This window comes from Melospiza georgiana, chromosome 2 (genome assembly GCF_028018845.1).
Source record: "Melospiza georgiana isolate bMelGeo1 chromosome 2, bMelGeo1.pri, whole genome shotgun sequence".
Classification (NCBI taxonomy): Eukaryota; Metazoa; Chordata; class Aves; order Passeriformes; family Passerellidae; genus Melospiza; species Melospiza georgiana.
In genome coordinates this window covers 98,614,816-98,636,248 of record NC_080431.1, presented here as the reverse complement: position 1 = coordinate 98,636,248, position 21,433 = coordinate 98,614,816, and positions in this window count along the sequence as shown.

Here is a 21,433-nt window from a genome sequence, read left to right as displayed (position 1 = left end):
GAAAAATAGCACCAGATCATGAAAGCAAAGAAAAACCATATGCTCATAATCACAGCTATCATCAGTAAAACCAATTTAAAGTGATTTCTAAATTAAACAAAATAACCAACTCCCTAACAGACTGAATTATTGAATGAATCAACAATTTAAGAGTATGAAAGAAGTTCTGATTGCCATGCACTGATGGTGAGATGAAAGTATCCAGTCAACATCAGTTTTAACAGTTTTCAGAGAAAGTTGTTTAACTAGCCACAAAGTGCTGTGGGGCCAGCAGTCACTGTTTCTGCAGGGGTTTATTGCCAGAGGTGTGGAAATTCTGGTGAAATCAACGCACAGTTTTTGACCATCACGAACGAAGTCATACAGAAATAGAGAATCTCAAATATTTTACAGAGTCCAAGCTTTGGACTCTGGTTACTCTTTGGTAATCATTATTCTCTGACTGAACTATTTGGACAGTTAGTAAGAAATCAGAAAACAACTCTCGTGCTAAGGAAACTTGGCAAGCAATGTACCCCTGCACCCTGTGCATTCCTTCAATACATCTGGCACTGTTATTTATGGTAAGATCATTAAAGAAAAGATGGTGATAGTGATTGGATTTTTCAAAGAAAACTTCTAAGCATCCATTTTGAGTCTTCCTTTCTCCGCTCTGACTTTACACTGGAGGAATATTAAGTTGTAAGGAGTTTTATTGACATGTGCTTTGTGGCTAGTCAAGCAGGAAAAACATCTGTGTAACGGGACTGAGGTAAAGACTTTTAACCATGATTAATTTTACTCCAAGATCTTTGCCTGTTTTTCTTTTCTAACTTGCTTCACTAATGCAGTTATTTTTTCAATTTTTCCATCTTTTCCACTTGTTCACAGAAGACTCAGTGCAAAGAGATAACATCCTACAGGTCAGAGTTGAGTAGTTTTGGCCTTGTGTTGGTGCTATTAGCATAGTCTCTCAAACCACTTAATCCTGTACTGTTTGATGCAAACATCTTTCTCATCCAGGTTCTACATTTTGCAACAAGTCTCCTACATTTACATTACTGATTTGGTTTTTCCCAATTTTGATTTAAAAAACCTCCATGTTATATAGCCTCTCTTTTCACTTTTATTGTTAGCTAAACTATATTTTACATTATTTATTTATAGAAAAAAGTTTAAAACTCATACTGTATGCTATAAAATTGCATTGTGTCCTATTAAAATTTATGTTGACTGGATGCCAAATTGTACTCTATTTATATAGTGTCCACTGGAGTTCTGTGGTCTGTGGTAAGCTACATAATATTTGGGGATAGCAGGGTTTTGAACAGCTTTTGGCAAGCACTTTGAAGCATAGATAAGAAGCATCAAGGAAGAAAACAGTGCTAGAACACGGCATGAAGGTTGCATTAGTAGAGTTGTGATAAATTGTCAGTTTACTGCTTGGTCTTTTATTCATGTGCTATCACTGGGGAGCATCAGGCTGCTGAAGTAAACACCATGGATGGAAGAAACACACAGAGCACACTGCTCTGCTACAAGCAGGGGATGATTTGGGAATTTATCAGCATATTCTTAGTGCTTTTCCTTCACTAGTGCCAGGCAACAATTTCTGCCCAAATATAGTTGCAGGTTCTTACTATCTTGCTTATATTTCTTCTGAATTGCAAGACTAAAAACAGGGAAATCCTGAACAATGCTATGTCTTTCCTAGTATGAAATTTTAGTCTTAAGAATAGTTGTCATATGATATGCTGCATCACACCAGGGATATTAATTGATATGGAAAATCTTGTGCCAAAAATTCAATTTAAACTATTAGTTCATGGAAATGTTAAAAAGCAGAAACTCTTTCATAAAAATGCATGATGGTGATTGTGATTTAAATACCATATTTTATCCTATTCTTCTTATAAGAAGAGGTATCTCTTTATCTCTGAGTTTTTCAGTTTTCTCCTAGATAAAATACACATGTAGCTCATATTAGCAATGATAAAAATAAGAAAGAATAAAAATAATAATAAAAAAGGATAACACTTCCCTCTCCACAGTAAAACTTCCACTGGTTGTGGGCTGTAGTTTTTGTTTTACTTTGTTGTATTCTTACTATTTCTACTTAGTCACATAGGGTGGAGGGAAATGAGGCTCCTGACAATCTGTTTTCATGCCTCTTGATACCAAAGTGATGAAGAGCTGTTGGATTCCCACTGGTTACCTCTGCGGATTAATGAAGGGTGAGGCAGAAATTGCAGAGCTGCCATGCAGATTGACCTTACCTGATAAGACTGTTCTGCCTTCCCCGCAGTAGGTGAGAAGGGCAGGCTGTATGCAGCTGGCTGGTTTTTCTGTACCTTAATGAGAAAAACTGACCTGTTTATCTCCCAGCTGTCTTCTTTGTTTTTGATTCAAGTAATTTTTGAAAAACCTTTTCTGAACTTAAATGCTGTATTAAAGCTGCTTCCTCCAAAGAATGCCTTATTGTCAGCAAAATCGGGTGGATTGCTACAAACTGTGGGAAAACACCTGCCAAGAAATGCATTTATAGGACAATGATATTTTCAGACTACTTCAAGAGACACAATATTTCTGAATTAATTTACTGACTTAATTTATATGATCTGAGTGAACAAGAGCTCTTTTTTCCCACCCACTAAACTGCTTTTATTGTCTTTTTAAGCATTTTGTATACCTTAGCCATGCTTTTTATTTTTTCTGTTGCATATTTAGGACATACTTTTGTGAAGAAATAAAAGATGAACATCTCAAAATTACAGCTGGGGGAGAGGGGAGGAGTGTTTCATGTAGGAAATAAGCATTTCAATAACATGACTATGCTTGGCTTCCATGTCATGCTAAAAGGTATGTATTTTCTAGTACATGTAATAGAAAGAAAACCTGTGTCTATTAGACTGTACATGAAAATGAAAGTATTCTTTAAGGTTACTGTATCAAACATTGAAGAATTAGGAAATGCAAAAACAAAGGTGGAATGAACAATTCACTTAGAATCAAGGTAAACTAAACAATTATCCATTTCACTGCTCTTTTTTGGGTTTTCCCAGTTTTTGAATCTAGTACCTTTGTGCAGTACAAGCTTCTCCCCAGACACCCATGTCAGCATCTGATTCCTCATTCAGCCATTAGACTCCTGCTGCTCCTTGATTTTCCTTACTTGCCTTCAAATCACAGAAACATAGCAGCCCTTCTCTCCCCCTGCTCTGTATCATGCTCAGACTTTCACTGTCCCCATCACCCAGGCTTTCAATAAACAGATATAAAGCTCCTAATGCCAGTATTCATCCCTGAGGGATGTCACTGCTAAGCATCCACCACTGGGACTTTGCACTGCTCATCACAACCTTTTGCCCCTGATGATCCAGCTGGCTTTCAATTCACCTTTTGGCTAGCTTCTCCAGTTCCTATGTCTTTTAAAGTGCTATGGGAAACCATACAGAAGGCTTTACTGGACTCCAGGTGAACAACACACAGCTCTCCCTTGGTCCTCAGCGCACCATCTAACAGCAAAAATGTAGTAGGTTTTGTCAGGCACTACTTCCTCTACGTAAAACCATGTTGCCTGATCGCAGTCACCTCCTTGCCTTTCCCAAGGCCGGCAGGCACTTACAGCATGAGTTGCTCCATCATCTTCTCATGCATTAAGGAGAGGCTGAGCAGCCTGCTTACCCAGATGCCCCCTTCTGCCCTTCTTTGAAATGAGTGGGAGCTTTTCCTTTTTCTCACTTTCAGGAATCTCTCCCCCAGTCACCATGACCTTTCAGAAAACAGATAGTGGCTTCACAGTGACATTGGCCACATCCCCCAGCACCCTTGGATGCACCCATTTGATCCCATGGACTTGAGTATGCCCAGAAGTCTAAAGTGTTTTCTCACTCCATCTTATATTGCTCACTCCATCTCTGCGTAATACTTGTTCCTATGCACTACCACCAGCCCTCTGAGCAAACTTACACCTTACCAATGAAAACTAAGATAAAGCAGGCAATAAGAATCTCTATCTCAATTTTTAAGCCTTTTCTTGGCTGCCATTTTTAAAAGAATCCTTTCTTTTTGCCCTTCACACCTCTTACTGCTTTTAACAACACCTGAGCTTTTGCTTCCTTAACTCCTCTATTTTTGTCAACAGCAGTTAACATTATGAAATAACTTCCAGAAGCATATCAGACTTCTTCCAGCACCTTACATCCTCAGATAAAAGTCACTATTAAAGGCTTAATTTGCAGATGACTGATTCAAGTCCCCAACATCTGCAGACAATCTTTTACAGTACATACTACACTCTTATTCGCTGTAGGCCATTTCCACAGCCACCTTAACCTCTCTCCTACTCCAAACACAAAGCTTTCAGCTTGAAAAAATAATCTGAAATTTTATTTTTTAAAATACAATATTTTAAGCAACTATATTTCAGTCCCTAGGTTGCTTATTAATTCTGTGCTGATCATATTGCTTTTAGTAGTATCTTATAATTCACTGATCTTCACATAATTCCCGTCTACTATGATGTTTCAGACATCCTGGTGCTTGGCAGAAATCAGTCTTGACAGCTCCCTCAGACTCTGGGACTTTGTGTAGCATCAGCATTCACAAGGCGGTTAAGTTCAGTTAGCAGGCAGTGATATATGTCAGTATTGCCATTCTTGCTCCACATGATCAGTAAAGACAGCCCAAGTCTCTCAGACTAATTCACTTACCACTTTGTCATATCTGCAACACACTTTTGCCACATACGTAGCTGTTGTTTAAAACTGTTGTGAATCAGCAAGCATTCCCTTCCTGAAGCATTTCTGGAGTGAGGTCCACAAGACAACATTGAATTTCCAATAAAAATCTGAAAATAGCACTGCCAAATACATTTGTTTAATCTCTAGGTTTAGCAAAACTCCATTAGCTAAGAGCAAGGTACGTAGTCAAAGACAACTTTTCATGGAAACACTATAAAATGTTTGCATGTCATAATAAAAGTTTTAACAGATAAGGATTGATGGGATTTATATCTATATCTAATATATATGGGTCTAGATATAATAACACAATATAGATTATATATGCAATTTTATATATATATATGTATATATATATGTATATATACATACGTATATATATGTATATATACATATGTATATATCTGTATAACACATATATATACATATATATCTATGTATAATCTATAAAATATAGTTTTGGTGTAGGTGTCCAGATATTGCAGGCAGGGTAGCATCTGTGAGGAAGAGGTCAGGAGTTGCCCCAAACAGGATGCAGCAGATTCCAGCTGGCTCCAGCAGACCTAAGATGGTGGTGCCTCTGTGAAAATAGACCTAAGAAATAGCAGATAACCACACAGCAGAAAATGTGAGGAAAAATGTGTGAGACAGCCCTGCAAATTCCAAGGAGAAAGAAAAGAAGGATGAAGTGCTCCAGGGGTTAGAGGAGAGAAAGAACTGCACCAGGGCAGACACTCATGCTGCAGTCCATGGGCGATTCCATGCTGGCACAGGTGAATGTACTCTGAAGAAGCTGCAGTCCATGGGAAGGGCTGTAGACAATAGAATCAAGTTCCTGAGCTTCACTAGCCAGCACTGTCAACACAGTCCTAACTGGACCTTATCAAACCCTGGGGCTGTTGGCCTCTCAGGTTGAATGCCTCAGCATTTGATGTGTGAGAGCAGTACACATGGCCATGCTGGTGAGGCTCAGTAAACACAACGGGCCTCTACAGATGATACGTACATGCCACGTACAACTTGATCTATGTAGTTTATAGACATGCAGCACTTTTACCCAAACCCTTTTTTTGTCACCTTCTTTTTCTCTTGTTTCCACAAAAGACCACAACCTTTCTTTCCAAACTCACTCATGATCTGACTCATTCAGAGGCATATGCCAGTGCATCTGGTCCTTTAGACATCAGGCCTCTGTCATCCTGAAAATCAGTGACATTGCCTCCAGGCTCTTGGGGCAACCTTGGAGTATCTCTGAAGAATTTAACATAATTTTAGAGGATGGTGAATCCTCTGCACCAAGGGAAGGGCACAAAGCTGCAGTAGCTTGGACATATGTCCCAGTGCTGGCCCTGACTTCTTGGTTAGGAAGATGATTCTGATTATACTAAGACATAGAATTATGACTGCAAATCTCTTCTAGGACAGGAAGTCCTGCTGCATTGTCAATTCTGAGGGCGACATGTAGGGATATATTACTTTCTTGGCAGCACTACAGAAGCAATCTGGTCATGTTCTGTGACAGATAGAAAGACAGATAAGACTGGAAAATGGAATAGTTACTGCCTTACATTTTCAATAGCATCAATAGCATCTGGCTTGAACCAAAAGCTCACAATACTCAAGTTCATTGAGCTGCAAGCTGACCAAATGGATCTGTTGCTGGCACTCAAGAAAGAGCTCAGCATAACCGATCCCATCACAGCATCTTTTTCCTGTCTAAACATGTTAGCAGGAAGTGTGGAGTTAAGCTTAATCATATAGTGAGTGTTTGAGACAACTGTCCTGCTCTATCCCTTTGGCTGCTGGGCATTTTCATCTTTTTCTGTCAATTTTTCTGTCATATTGTGTGTGGGAGTAACCAGCCTTGTCTAATTGATGTCATGGGAAATCTAAGAACTTGTGTTCTAAAGACTTACAAAAAATCCCAAGATTTCAGGTTAGAAGTTTTTGGCAATACTTGGAGGCAGGCAGAGTGGTAGATGGCTACCTGGGGGAGTCCTGCTCATTGACTCCTTTCCAGATGTGAGAGATTGCAGCCTGTCTTATCACTCCCCTCTTCTGTTTTCTTCTTTCATCCACTGTGCTTTAAGCAGAGCTTAAGAAGTGGGCATGTAGCTGTGATCTTAAAAATTATCTTAAAAATAGTGTGGTTACATTATTTTTAAGAGCTTCATACACAACCTTTCCCTGCTTATTTCCATTTTACATAGATGAAATTCCTGATTTCTTCAGTTCTTCTGAAGAACTACACAGAATTTTTCTGTTTGTGCTATAGCTGGTTAATAAATAGAAGTTTTTGTCTTCTTTGATACATGCTATAATAAATTATTTTTTCATCATCTGACTGATGTAAAACCTAGAAACATGTCTGATTTTTGCAGAAAATAATGTAGAGATAATGACATCCACATTTCTTACTATCAGTCAGTCCTGAGGTAGAGGTCCTTATTGAAATCAATAGGAATTCTACATAAAAGAAGATGTTTTACCACATCCCTCTTTTATCAAAGTAAGGAAGATACTTTTTTTTCTTTTCTTTTTTCTCATTAATATAAATTAAAGTTTCATGTTACTTTTTCTCTAGACTGGTATTAGTGTTATGGAGTTCCATATGAAAAGCTTTTTGCTATCTAAAATAATTTATGCAAGTTTAATCTTCCATCACGTATTTGTTGGGTATTGAAATGTGGTCAGATGGAAGTCAGTGATTTATTTAGTTTACCATAGCTTAGAACAGAGAGTGACAGACTATCAGCTACTACAATAAAAAATACTAGATTCCATAGCTAATTTAATGCTGTCCTGTGGCTTCATTAAGAGGAAGGAAGGTATGCATACAAAAGTATTGTGCTTTTCCAGCTGACTTTATATGCCAAATTTGTAGTGCTGCTAATGATGTAAATGAAAGGAAAACAAATCCCTGCTGGATCCTAGTTTGTTCACTGATATGAGAGGTCTTATTAAAAGAATGACTATTGTGTACAAGTATTCCACAACATTTTGAAAACTAATATTAAAATAAGGAATGTGGCTGGGAACATACAAAATTTTCTAGCCTTATCCTACTATCCAGAATTATCTATCCAGAATTCTATCCAGAATTATCTTGTTAAGAAATAAAAGTGAAACATTCAATTATTACATTAAAAAAAAGCATTCCTGGTTTTCCTTAGAAGACGCACATCTAATAATCAAAAATTAGTGTCAAGCAAACAATGCAAATATTTTTTTTAATATTTGACTGCAACATTGTGTGGCAATCTTTTGCAAGCCATTTCATTTTACTCTCTGCAGTTATATTTCTCATGCCTGTTACATGTCATCTAAAAGCTTCAGAAAATATTTTTATATCTTAAATTGAGACAAATATAGTAACAGCTTAATGTTATTGATAGAGATTTATCAGCATAAGAGGGAATACTAATTTTCCCGGATTGCTTTGTTCAAGAAACTGTATAATGATTAGAAAGTGATTATAATACAGTAGTCATGTTAGAGCATAGTAACACACTAAGTTCATTTTCAGAAAATTGGAAAGGAAAAGAGAGTTACTGTTTAGCTCTTAGATAAATACCATACATACATAATCACACATTAGCATACATAAATAACATTCATATAAAAAAGAATTATTCAGATAATTGCAAAATGTCAAGCAAGTTGGTTGGAGTGAGGCAACCCATGCAAATTATTATCCCCAAAAAGCGCTATAACTTCAACAGACCCCTGTCCTTCCTAAAATGATTCCCTCTAGCAGTGCACTATAGGTGTCTGAACAATACTGGAAAAGTGAGACTGATGAATCTCAAATTAAATATTCAGCTCTGCTGTTATAAACGTACTAAATGCACCTCTTCTGTGACAGAGGGAATGAAATTGAGAGGATCAATGAAGATTTAATTTGTCTTTACTCTCAGCCTATAGTGAATATGATGCCACAACCCATCATGGGGTCATTCAGCCCTAACTCATCAGAACAGAATGGGTTTGCTTCATACTCTGAAGGAAACTTCAATCGAGGACAATATTCTTTGCAGACGAGTTACATACTTATTGTTGGGAAAGAGAACTTCAGACACAGAAGTAACAATCACTTTCCCTTATACTATTGCCTCAGGAGACTGACAGCTCTTGGGCTGACAGATTTTCCATCCTGATGCTGTGCCTGTTCCATGGAATGTCACATCCTTCCTACCCATAACTTATGTAGTGTTAACCAGATTAATTGAAAGATAAACAGAGACTGATTTAGTTTATCTATTTATTCTACTTCTGATCATGACTCCTAATTTTTCTTTTGATTTCTTAACAGCCAGAGGTTTACTTCAAGAGCTTCAGCTTTTCAAATGAAACTACAGTGGTGGTTTGGAGTTAAAGAGACTAAGCCCCAAGGGACCCCCTCAGAAAAAATTTGATGCACTGCAACACTTATGATTAGTATTTTATGTAACAATGGGAATTCAAATTTTCTTGTCCTCATCCTTCTCTTTTTAATATTTCTCTTAAGCATCTCACAATGGAAAGGACTGCTTGGTCGTGTAACCGTGAATTAATAGCAGATCATTACTCTGCCATAAAAGGAAATTGCAAAGTTTTGTGTTTGTCAAAAAAAAAAAAAAAAAAAAAAAAAAAAAAAAACAAAACAAAAAAAAAAGGAAGAAGAAAAGAAGAAGCTTTTCTTGCCAGATGTTGTCTAGCCCAGGCAATTTGTAACTGAGTTTTAAGCTTGCCCCTGATGGGTTTGCTCTTGTCACTGTTGCATGGATGAGCTGGTGAGGTAACATGCTTGAAATTTTGAATTCTGTCTAGGATTTTGAGGAAGCTTAAAAAAATATCTGCACAAAAAGAAACAATGTCATCACTTTAGTCCAAATTTTAAAATTTCAGGAACTTTTAGCACCCAAGTGGATAGATCATACTGGCAAATTGCTTGTATTAGCAACAAAGTTCAATACCGACTATTGTGGGAATGGTCTGCAGTGGCACACTTTCCATTATTGCATGTAAGAAATTAAGTATCTGACCCATCAATGAATACCGAATGTAGATTAAACTCTGCAAGCAATTTCATACTTCCCTGCAGAGCTGCAAAATATTTTATGTGTGTTTAGTTTCACTTGCATTCATACTGTGTGTATCAGTTAATATGTGGTAATCTTTTAGCTGAAATGTATGAGATGAGAGAAAGCAGGAGAATGGAGGAAAACTTTTAGTCTTCTACTAATGGCTTGTGATTGCAATAATTTTCCAAAGGGACACAGAAACTTATATCTGTACTGCAGAAAAAATTATTTTTTAAAATTGATTTTTGAGACATGTTTTTCTTTTTATGAATATTCTTTCTTCTTCTTTGCTACTAAACTATTGATGAGCAGGCTGTTTTCTAAATAAATTCATAATTAATAGAAGACAGAGCTTGAGGAAATAATTACAAAGTCGTGACTAGAAGCAGAATTTTTTCTCAGTCTTCAACGACAATTATTCCTTTATTGGAAACCAGAGGCTTTGCAAAGGATTTTTTGCTAAGTGAATTATGGAGAAGAAAAGAGTAAGGTCTTTAAAAGTGAAAAGGAATACGGAGAGATTCCAATAGCATTTGTTTTTTGGATGAATCACTCTAGTTATTATTGGGTTTAGAGCTAAGAATCGCTGAAGGATGATTTTCAAGAAACACATAATAAACCACCAAACTAGATATTGTGCTTGAGAAGCAAGGAATGTGCACTTTCAACAAGAATTGCAATACCAACCACAATACTTTAAAATCTTCTGATGGTATCCATAAAACTGTAAAATCCTCTAACAGTCAAGAATTTAAGCCTCAGGCAGTGTACGAACAGTAAACATTTAACAAAAACAACTCCCATCTCATTTTTCCTCCTCCTGCTTCATGCAGTTTAATTTGTTTTATTGTTTCATATTTCACTTGATCGCACACTGCCTTTTCCCTCCCCACAATACTAGTCAAGAAAGTGAATGGTAATTAGATAGCATGCCTCTGGCACAAGTTGTTCACTGCAGTGCAGTCAGAAGGAATTTCCAGTGCACACTTCAGAGTTGCATTCTGGGATCATTTAATTACAAACTCCTATGTATTTTCTGTGGAAAAAAGCCCCCCAAAAACCCATTAAAGGAATAAACATGAGGGAGGGGAAAAGAAGGAATTGGGGGTGTTTTTCCCATAAAACATGAAAATTAGACATGTCTGAAGGTACATATGACCAAATAGGTCATGCCACTACTATTGAATTTAGAGAGAACCCTCCAATTTTATTTTCACTGCATATAGATTTTTTTTAATGCCCATTTACATTCTGTCCAACTCCAGCACTTCTCCCAGCTGAATATGTCTTTTCCCAAGCAAACTCCCATAACTTATCTTCAGAGATTTTTCCCTTCAGAGTGAGTGTCCAGGTTTTCATCTACATATCTTTTAAACTAGGTGGCAGACATATCTCAGGAACTTCTGGGAGACAATGTTATCTGTTCAGCACAGAAGTCTTAACAAAATGTATCTTAAAGACAGATTCTCCTAGAAGATTTCTATGTACCTCCATACAGGAAAAGGCAGCAGGAATAACAGAGAAGGGAGCGTAAATACCATCTCTTTGGCTGTTCAAGACAATCCCCCTTCAAAAAGAAAATGAAGTTCCATTCTACCTCTCTCAGGCCCCAAAATTAGTACAGCAAAATCCTTAGTCACAAACCATAGCTGGCCTAAAGGCAGGTTCAGGAGGTGTTTTTAGTGCTTGAGTTTCTGATTTCACAGGCTCTTTTTTTGGAGTGAGTGTTCAAGAAAGCCTATGAAAAACTGATAAGCTTCATTTTTTCAGACATCACTATGGTACATAAAGTAAATAGTTGTTTTTAGTGCACAGATATACCTAAACTAAGCTAACCCCAGGACAAAATGTGCTTGGAGAGTATATTTTGCATTAATTCATTTTTAGAAATGTCAGCAAAGTCATGCATTCCTCAGAATTTCCAGGTGAATCTGGCAAGACAGTTATTTCATAATATTGCAGGTATCTACACAGATCAAGAGAAGGTGAGGTGAGCAGTGGTCACCTCATACATTATTTTGCCAGAACCTCCCTGAGGCAGCCAGCAAAATCTACTAGCTGGCCCATCACCTGACTTTCAGTAATGATTACACAGTGGCAGAAGAGATACTCTGAGCATGCAGATAGTGCCAAATCTGCTCCTGTTTTGGCCCTTGAAAAAGGCATACATCCCAGGAACCATAAAGAGGAGGATAGCAGTATTATCAGTCCTCCTGGATGGTGGATACTCTGTGTAAGCCAGGTTACATGTTGCTAGGCAGGAGTGTGACACAGGTGGGAGAACTGAGCTGGCACATGGCAGACCCTGGCTAGGAATGAGTGTACTGACCTACAAGTGTTGTGAGTTACCCACAGCAGGTACATGACATATCTGGATTAGCTCTCTTATGTGTACTCATAAATTAGCTAAAACTTGGCTTGGATTGGAGACAGCTCTGTGTGGATTTCATCAATCTACTCCAAGCTGTTTGCCTTGCTCCAAGACCATGCAACTGTTTAGAAACGACCTCTGGAACTCAGTTAGTCAAGGCATAGTTAAATTCAAAGTTAAATCAGCTTGCTGAGAGCCATAATCAATCAAGTTTTAAATATCTGAGGACAGATTCCACAACCTTCTGGGGCAATCTGTTGCAGTGTTTAAAAAGTTTTTGATGACTTTTTCTCCAGTCAGAATTTCTGGTTTTGCAACTAGTTGCACCAATTGCTTTTTTAAATTCTGCCTGAAAATAGTTCAGCACTTCTTTCTCTATAGTCACCTGTTAGGTATTGGAAAAGAACAATTAGATCCTCTTTTAGTGTTTTTTTCCTCAGAGCTAAATTCTCTACCCTCTCTCTCCAACTTATCAATATTTCTCTTGCAGCAGGGAGGCCATAAATGGTACAATATTCAAGATGAAGACTCTCAACTGGTAAGCTGAAAATAAAAAAAAAATTCCTCCAACCTGCTGGCTGTAATCCTATAATGCAGTCCAATATTCAATTAGCCTTCATCTCTGCAAGATGCACTGGTGATTCAGTCAGCAGTCTCTTTCAGTCATCAGTCTCTTTCTCTGCAGAGCTCCTCAGCTAGCCAGTCCCCTGCCTGCATGGACACAGGAAGCTATGCTGTAAGCAAACCTGCATCCAGCTGTTGTGAACTGTCATTTAATTTGCCACCATTTTGTTTTGGATCTCACTGACTGCATCAGCTTCTCCCATGATGGCTGGAGCATTGAAAGTATCTCTTGCTGTCATTATCCCTGCTCTGCTTGCCCTGCTCAGACCGTGCTCTGTTTCAGCAGTGCAGCATCCTGCCTGGCTGGTACTGGGTCACCTGCGGCTCCCAAGTCACCATCCTTGGGGAGGAGCCCTGCTCTTGCTGCTTCCAAAAACAGGAAGGCAAGACTTCCACTCAAACAAGTCAAAATCTGCCATTCTGAAATCTGGGATCTCCAGTCAGCTGCTGGTCTTACTGCAGTTCCTCAAACTTAAATTTTGCCATTTCATAGTCGCTTCAATCAAAGCTGTCATCAGCTAATCAGGTTTTGTTTATAGGTGTGTGCATAGCAGATCCTCCAAGGCACTTCCCATTTTTGTCCTTTCAGCACAAACGTTTAACAACTGTACCTAGCATACTTCAGAATTTTCTGTGTCAGCATAGATTGAAAGTTCAGTTTCCTATGATAAAAAAGTCACGTGATTATCAGGCTTTCCTTAGCATTTCAATTTGTGGACAGGGCATGCAGGGGATAGGAAGCATCGAGCAATTTTGTGGGAAGGCAGTAGTTTCATATGCTGTGCAGCAGAGGGAATGTCCAGGGAATGTCCAGGTAAAGATTGTTAGACTTTTCTCCATTTTGCATTTGTACTGCACATGGCCTACAGTTAAATGCTGAAAGAACAAGGATTTCAGAAATACATATAAGTTTTACACTTCACTACCCTTCAAAATGTGATTGTGATATTTGGACATTACTCCTGGTTAGGAAAATCTGCAGCACTTTGCAGCCCCTGTCTCAACACAATGCTGGCAGTAGAGTAAGGTTTGAAGAGAAAGTGAGGTACCCTATCTCTCAGAGTCACAACATCAGGGAAGAAGTGTTGCTGAGGCAGGTGAGCAGCTTTCTGCTTTTTAGGGAAAGCTCTAATGTGAGCATAATGATTGTGCTCACAATTTTTTGATTATGTGGAACATGATTCCTTCACAGTATGGAGGGGATTACCCTGCTGCAGAGAAATCATGGGCGCATGCTCTGTAAATGAAACAGAGTTTAATCTTCCGCCTTATCAACACGACAACACAGTATGAACCCCATTGTGCCTCCTTCCCAGGATACTTTTAAGGATCCTAAGACACATTATGGAAAAGCCATTCATGACTGCTGCATGACCTCTGGAGCACACACTCAAACAGGTGCCTCCTGGGTGCTCCAATTATGGCTCGGATGTGTTTCAAAATATCATGGAAAACCAGGAAACTTTTCCTTGGGAATATATCTAAAACTGTTGAAAATAGGAAGTGTAGGCAATTTTAAATGATGTCCCAAGACAACCCAATAGACTAGTGGTGAATTTAGTGTTGAGTTCAGGCTGCCTGAGTCTGATTCAAATGCTCTCACAGTGACATGGGCATTTCTTTGATGTTTATCTGAAACCTCTGGCAGAGGATTCCTTCCCACTTCCTATACATTATGTTGAGTTCATTGTGGTTTTTTAACATTGTATTCTCCAAGATAAATCCTAACTTTTGGTATTGAATTAAAGCTGATAAGAACTAACCAGAAATACTTAAGAAGGCATGTACTCATGAGTGGTAAGATGCAAACAGCAAAACTAAGGAAAACAGACAATTCTTAGTATTAAAGATAATTTCCTAACTCTGTATCAAAGTTCCATAATTTGCATGAGCCTAATTTTTTGTTCTTTTAGAGTTTCTAGCTTAAAATGTCAGATAAAACATCAAAACCATCAGATAAAAAAATCAGGAAAAATAAAAACCAAAATACACACAAGAGTCCCTCCTTGTGAATCCACCAACCAAAACTAAACCAAATCAAAGAAACAAACAAAAAAACCCCAAAAAATCCCCCCCAAAAAACCCAGAAATCCCAAAAAAAACCCCAAAACAAAACAAAAAAAACAACCCAAAACAAACAAACAAACAAACAAAACAAAACAAAAAAAAACAAAAAAACCAAACAAAAAAAACCCAAAACAAAACAAAACAAAACAAAACAAAACAAAACAAAAAAAAACAAACCAAAACCCCATCACCATAGAAAAAAAAAGGCAGGAAAACCAATCAGATTGAAATATTATATGGGGCTCTAAATCTATTTTTTTTCCTCTTTCTAAAATTTGAACAACTCAAACTATCTGCTGTAAGACTAAAAAGTAGTACAGATAAACTAAACGAAGCAGTAATGCCAATGATAGCTTACTGGTATATTCTATTATTTAATGATGCTTATATAATAGGCTGAATAAAATTTTAGTTCCTGCTTTATTTCTTTGTAATTTTTAAATATAATTGTCTTACATGTTTGAATCTTCATGTTTCATTTTAATAGGTCTATTTGCTCTGTGTGTGACCAAACTTGTTAATGGAACTACAATTCGTTTGACAGGAAAATAAGATACATATTCCTGATTAAAATGTTAAAGAATAAAAATTGCAATAAAACAGAATTTAAGCAGTATTTTAAAATTTTGTTTAAATCTATTGGATAGCTTTTTATTTTCTTGCATCATTTAAGCAGACTATGATAACTCTGATTGACACAGTTTTCTACTGCAACTCTGAATGTAGATGCTCTTTACATTAATACAACAAGGCTGAAAAATAAAACAGAAAAAGCCCCGACAGTATCACTCTTCTGTTCTGACAGTTTAAAACAGCATGCAGAGATGAAATGTGAACTGTTTTTCATGAAAGTTCAGACAAGGCACTGGCGTGGAGGAAAGGTGGGAATTCAGGTTACCTAAAAAGTGTCTGCTGAACCAGAAACTTCAGCTACCTTTATAGTCAATGGGTGATATGATGACAATTTTAGAATGTGACTCATACAACCTACTTTAAATGGCTGTTTGAGGATGATAGAAAGCCCAGTCTATAACTACTCTTTCTCCTAGCTGAAACAAGAAAATAACATAACAATTCAAAGTAGATATCTGTTTAACCAGATGAGTGATATCCAAAACCTTAATTTCTCCCTCTATTAACTTTGATAGAACATGCAAAGAGTAAAAGTCCTACTGGTTTCCTTTGCCTTTTTCTAAAGTGAGGATATTTCTATAGCTTGCCCTGAGAGATTCATTATATTGCTCTAAACAGGATGAGACAAGGCTCTGGCCTCTTCTCTTGTGTTGACATTATGGTTTTTGAGGAACATACAAACTCTTCACATTTCCACAAAGAAAACCATTCTGTGTCCCATTAAAGTCAAGTTTCCCACAGCTACACCTAAGAGAGCAGAACTTGTCCTTTAGCTGTACTTATTGGCTACTCTAAATCAGTGAATGGAATAGTGCTCCTGCATGCTGAAACTCAACTCAACTCAGTTTTCTGGACTCATAGGAGTTAGCAGAGACAAAGGATAATCCATAATATGCAGTCTGCATAAGAGTGTCATTTTTGGGACAGTTAAATCAATTGATCATGCAGACACAAGCCAGTGCATGCCAGCAGATCTAAATTCTAGAGAATAGCAAATCTTCTGGACATATTTATTTTTATACTACAGACAAAATTCAACAGCCTAGGTGAATGAGATCATACATTTCCTTAAATTAATGTTTGTAATTTTTTTTCTTCTTAATGATACAAAAAAATTTAATTAGATAGAAACTTCTTCTGTAAAATCCTCATTCTTCTGCTTTGTTTTGCAGCAAAATGGCTGCTTATAAGGGAGGAAGCGTAATGTCCAAACCACTTGATTTTACTGTCACTGAATACAGTAACTAGGAAAAAATTAGTTTGTTCTGAATGTTCAGCTTCAAAGTAGCTAAAAAGAGAACATAGGATTGCAAAAAGGTATGATGGCATTTCAGTAAATCTCTAGAAAATGTAACTATCTCCACATAGGGTCACAAAAAATTATCATTGCAGGAGGAGGTTATTGAGATTTAGGCATGCCTTATCTGAAAGTTTAAAGTTTAAAATAATTTTCTATACCAATGGCATAAAATTTTTTGTGTATTTTTCCAGATTTTTTTCTCCCTTTTATCTTCTATTCAGAGTGAATTAGTTGCATAAAAAAATTTCTGTCAAGTGTTCAATGCATTCTTAAAGACAATTCATTATCATGTATTGAAGTGCTTTATACAATGGAGCAGTATGTAAAATACACCTGAAATTAATCAAATTATATTGTACTTCAGGTTGCATCTTCACTTTAAAAAAGTATTGCCTGTAAGTATTGCCTCTCTATTAAGAGAAACAAAAAAAAGATAAATAAGAAGGCAGCATAGCTGTTATTTTCATGCCTTAGACTCAGTGGTTTAAAAAAAAATTCCTGCATCTATTTCATAGAAGAAGGACACAGTTTTAGGTTGTCCCTACTCAAGGAAAATGATGGAATTTGGAATTCTGCTGATTTATAATAAGTAAATAGGAATCAAAAGCAAACAAGGGTCTGGTCCCACATCCAATTACACCGTCACCTTAGCATGCTTCTGGATCTTTCTTGATACCAGGTCTATAATTCATATAGAGTCTTTTACTTCTTGTGGACTTCTTTATGCAAAACACTTTTAAATGAATAGTACCTTGTATCTAAAACACAATGTATTTGACTCCACTACAGGAAAATTAAAATAATATTGTATTTTGCAGATGTTTTTATTTTTTTCACTATTCTTATAATGTTTTGTTATTTTCAGTGTATTTTTACATTAGAAAATAAAATCTTCATATCAGAATGGTTTTGCAGCTCTTTAAGAGACTCCTTGGTGCTCTACCTCTGAGGCATTCACTGTTAGCAAATCATAGATCATTCTTCTTTTTTTCCTTGCTTCTTATAGCAAAAGTTAAAAAACTATATTTTGTAAGAAGATTTAAAAAATAAACCAAATCAAACCTTTCTAAAAAGAGTATTCAAAAACTGATTATGTTTTTTGAATGACAGCATGAACTAAATGCGAAGGAATTTATTGTTCAAAATACTAAGCACAGTTTCCTTTGGCATTAGAACAAATGCAACATATATATATATATAGGTGTGCATATATATGTGTATGTATGTGTGTGTGTGTGTGTATTTTTCCTAAATAACATATTAGAAGCAGAAGTATGCGAGACAAAATTAACTCACATTGTCCTGGTGAGATATTGATAAAGAATGCTAACTTTTTATTTATTTATATAATGAATAGGATGTCTAATAAAACTTGATAAAACAAAGATATACAGATTTTATATTAAAGAAAAGAAAAGAAAATAAAGAAAAATTGTAGCTATTTCTACAATATAGCATAATTGTTAAATATTTAGTTGACTGATGATGCGTGGACAAGGGATTAGCTTCAACCTAAGTAGTGGGAATTAAGAAATCTAAACCCAAAGATTGCCCTTAGAGCTCCCCAGTTTGCCAGTTTCGTCTTGATGGTAGTGCATATATACTGTATTATTAGAACAAGAAAGAATTTTCTAAATTAGTATTTTGGATATTCATCCGGACATTCTTTAGTCCTAAAAGCTAGGTCATTCATCTCAAACTCAAAGTTACCAATTTTTTTTGGGAATCAACAGTGAGATAAATCTTTTTACTCACTTTGTATGTCTGTGAAGTGTACACACACTGAGAAATTTTATCTTGAGCAAACATATTTTCATTACAGAGGCAAATACTGAGCTTTAATTTGTTTCCACTCATCAGAAGACATTCCATTTGAAATGTATGATCTATTCTCTATAGCCAAGTTAACCCCAAGAAGTGACAGTTTCTTCTGTCACCTGTGAGGCATGGCTCTGCATGGCTGTATTGATCAGGTATTGATGTTACATCAGGTATTGATGTTTTCAGTTTGCAGTGAGTGGTATATCCACAGACATTCTGTTCCTGGGGTATGATTGGAAATGTGTCTCCATGCTGTATTTTGCTGGCTATCACGAGAACTACCACAAGATGCCAAAGAGGGAGCACAGTTCTTCCATACTAACCTGCCCAGCACTGTTAGGATATTGGAAAGGCAAATTCCATACCTCTGAGGGAAATTCTAGGTGAAAGCATTAGTCAGAGTATTCCAGCTGACAGAGAGGCATGAGAGGTTCCAAGGTCCAGTTCCCAAGAATCTTCACTAAAGAGGGAAGAGTATTGAAAAATGGATCCACAGCTAATCTTTGTAACAAGGATAATGCAATTAAGGGATAGGTCTGTTTGTTTTTTTTGGGGGGGGGGAGAGGATTGGTGTTTTTTGGGTCTTTTTTTAATTGTCAGTTTCTAAAATTTCTGTCCTGCCGACAGATAATTGTAGTGTATCTACACAATTAGATACACACACAAGACATGATTATTATGCAAGAATCAAAAAAGACTATATCAGAAATTCATTGGAATAAAAATCATCCTTCCAGAGATAATTAATCAGGATTTCCACAAAAATTACTTTTAATACAGTATGTTTAACTCTGAAGCATGAGCCAGCTTCTTTGGCATACATTTATCTTATATTTCTTATCTGACAATATTGTCTTTTGCAGCATTCTTGCCAGTTTCATCATTTTGGATGCAAAACTTAATTAACTGAACTGATGTAATTTTCTATCTGTGCATGTCTGGCCACAGCGACACTTTCCTTTTTTAAAATTATATTCCTTCAAAGACTGCAATTTGGATACTTCAAACTAGATATATTTTTCTGTTTCTATTATTTTCCTTTCTTTTCCACTTTTTCATCATCAAATATTCCCTGGCAACACATCCATTAAAACAACACAGAATGTAACAACCTCACTAGAAAAACAAAGTTAATTAATTTTCCTATAAATTATTTTTCTAGGGTTCTTTTTTTATTCTTGTAACATTTTCTTTCTAGGCTAAAAGTGTTTCGTTTTCTCACCTGGTTTTATACTCGGATGTAAATTACTTTTCATCTCTTTCTCAGTATTCAATTTCAGTGTGAATAAAAGCTACAAAAAAGTTTTGAATAGACATCTGTCTTCCATTAACTTCTTCTGATAATTCTGCTACAAAATGATGGTTAGAGTCATGAGTTTCCAGGGATAAGAGTGATGCTGGTCCTTTTATAGCACTAATGGAGATTCTGGCAAAGAATGTTTTGTGCAAACTGTTGGCTGATCACAGTTCTCAAGTCTTAAGCTTGAATTTTTTTTTCATTTTGTCAGTTTTTGTTCTCAATCCTTTCACCCCACTCCCCACTCTCCCTCTTCCAAACCCAGAGTGAAACTGTGGGTTTGCTCCTTTTACTCTCATAGTTCTTCCTCTAAAATCTGGAAATAACTATGGTATTTGTTCCATATCTTCTGTTCATATGAACTGGAAGTATGCTTGTAAGACAAACATTTTGTGTTGTAACACTTTGATAATATCTATTACATTAAGTAGAAAAGTACCAAGAAATCTGTATAGAAAACGTAAATTAGAGTGGTGGAAGGATGAAAAATAGTCTGATAAGCTGAAAAGTGAATTACTTCATCTTAGCATGTGTCACTTTGTATATTCCATATATCTTATAATTTTGTTTCTTGCTATAAAATTTAGCCAGTGAAATGCTTACAGGAGGAGGAGGAATGATGTATTTTAAACTCCACTACAAAGTTGTACTTTTCTTGATCTTTATACTTCACTTTATTGTACCTCAAGAAACAACTGCCAATTAAGAGGAAGTTGTTTAGCAATAATTCTGATGGCTTTACCTTCAACTATAATTATTCTACCTAAATATAATTTCTGGGTAAGATAGTACCATTGTAGCAGTATTTTTTTGTGTGACTATTATCTTGACTAAAAGTTTTGGAACAATGTTCCCTTCTCACCAAGTAAAAATTAAGAACTAACACAACAATTGGAGCTAACACAAAAAGTCTGCATATGAGACACTGTACCTTCATTTGTCATCATCACATGGTTGTGCATCTGCCATTGTCACTTGAAGGTTGTGCTCAAGACAGTGATTATGATCCAGAGATGCTGGGGAATTAAAATCTTACCCAGTTCAATGAACAATGAAAAGTCTTTCCAGTTCAAAGAAACACTTCCACAGTGCTTAGTACCTGGAAATCCAGCTGGGGACATTCAAGTTAAAGATACAGACTAACAAAGTTTGACCTTAGGTGAGATTATATACTCCTAGTTTTTTTCTAACAAGTTGGAGGAGACATTGAAAAGTCCTTCGAAGTAACTGTCACACAGTTCATCTCATTAGATAAAACAGTTTATTCTTTACATTCTTCTCTATGATTTAACTATTTTTAGACAAGTGGAAAAATCTATTTTCTGCGATCTCAACGGTTTCCAGTGATTGGCGTCTGACAACCTTAATAATTTTTTCTAAGGTGGTAAATGACTGCCAGTGTAGTTATATCCACAGAGTCAAATAACCTAAACTTGTCATTAACAGATTGATTTGAGTGAGATTATAGCAGAGTTTTTTTTATTCTATCATAGTTTCTATAAACCATTTACCTTCTCTTCGAGAAAGTTTCTTTTT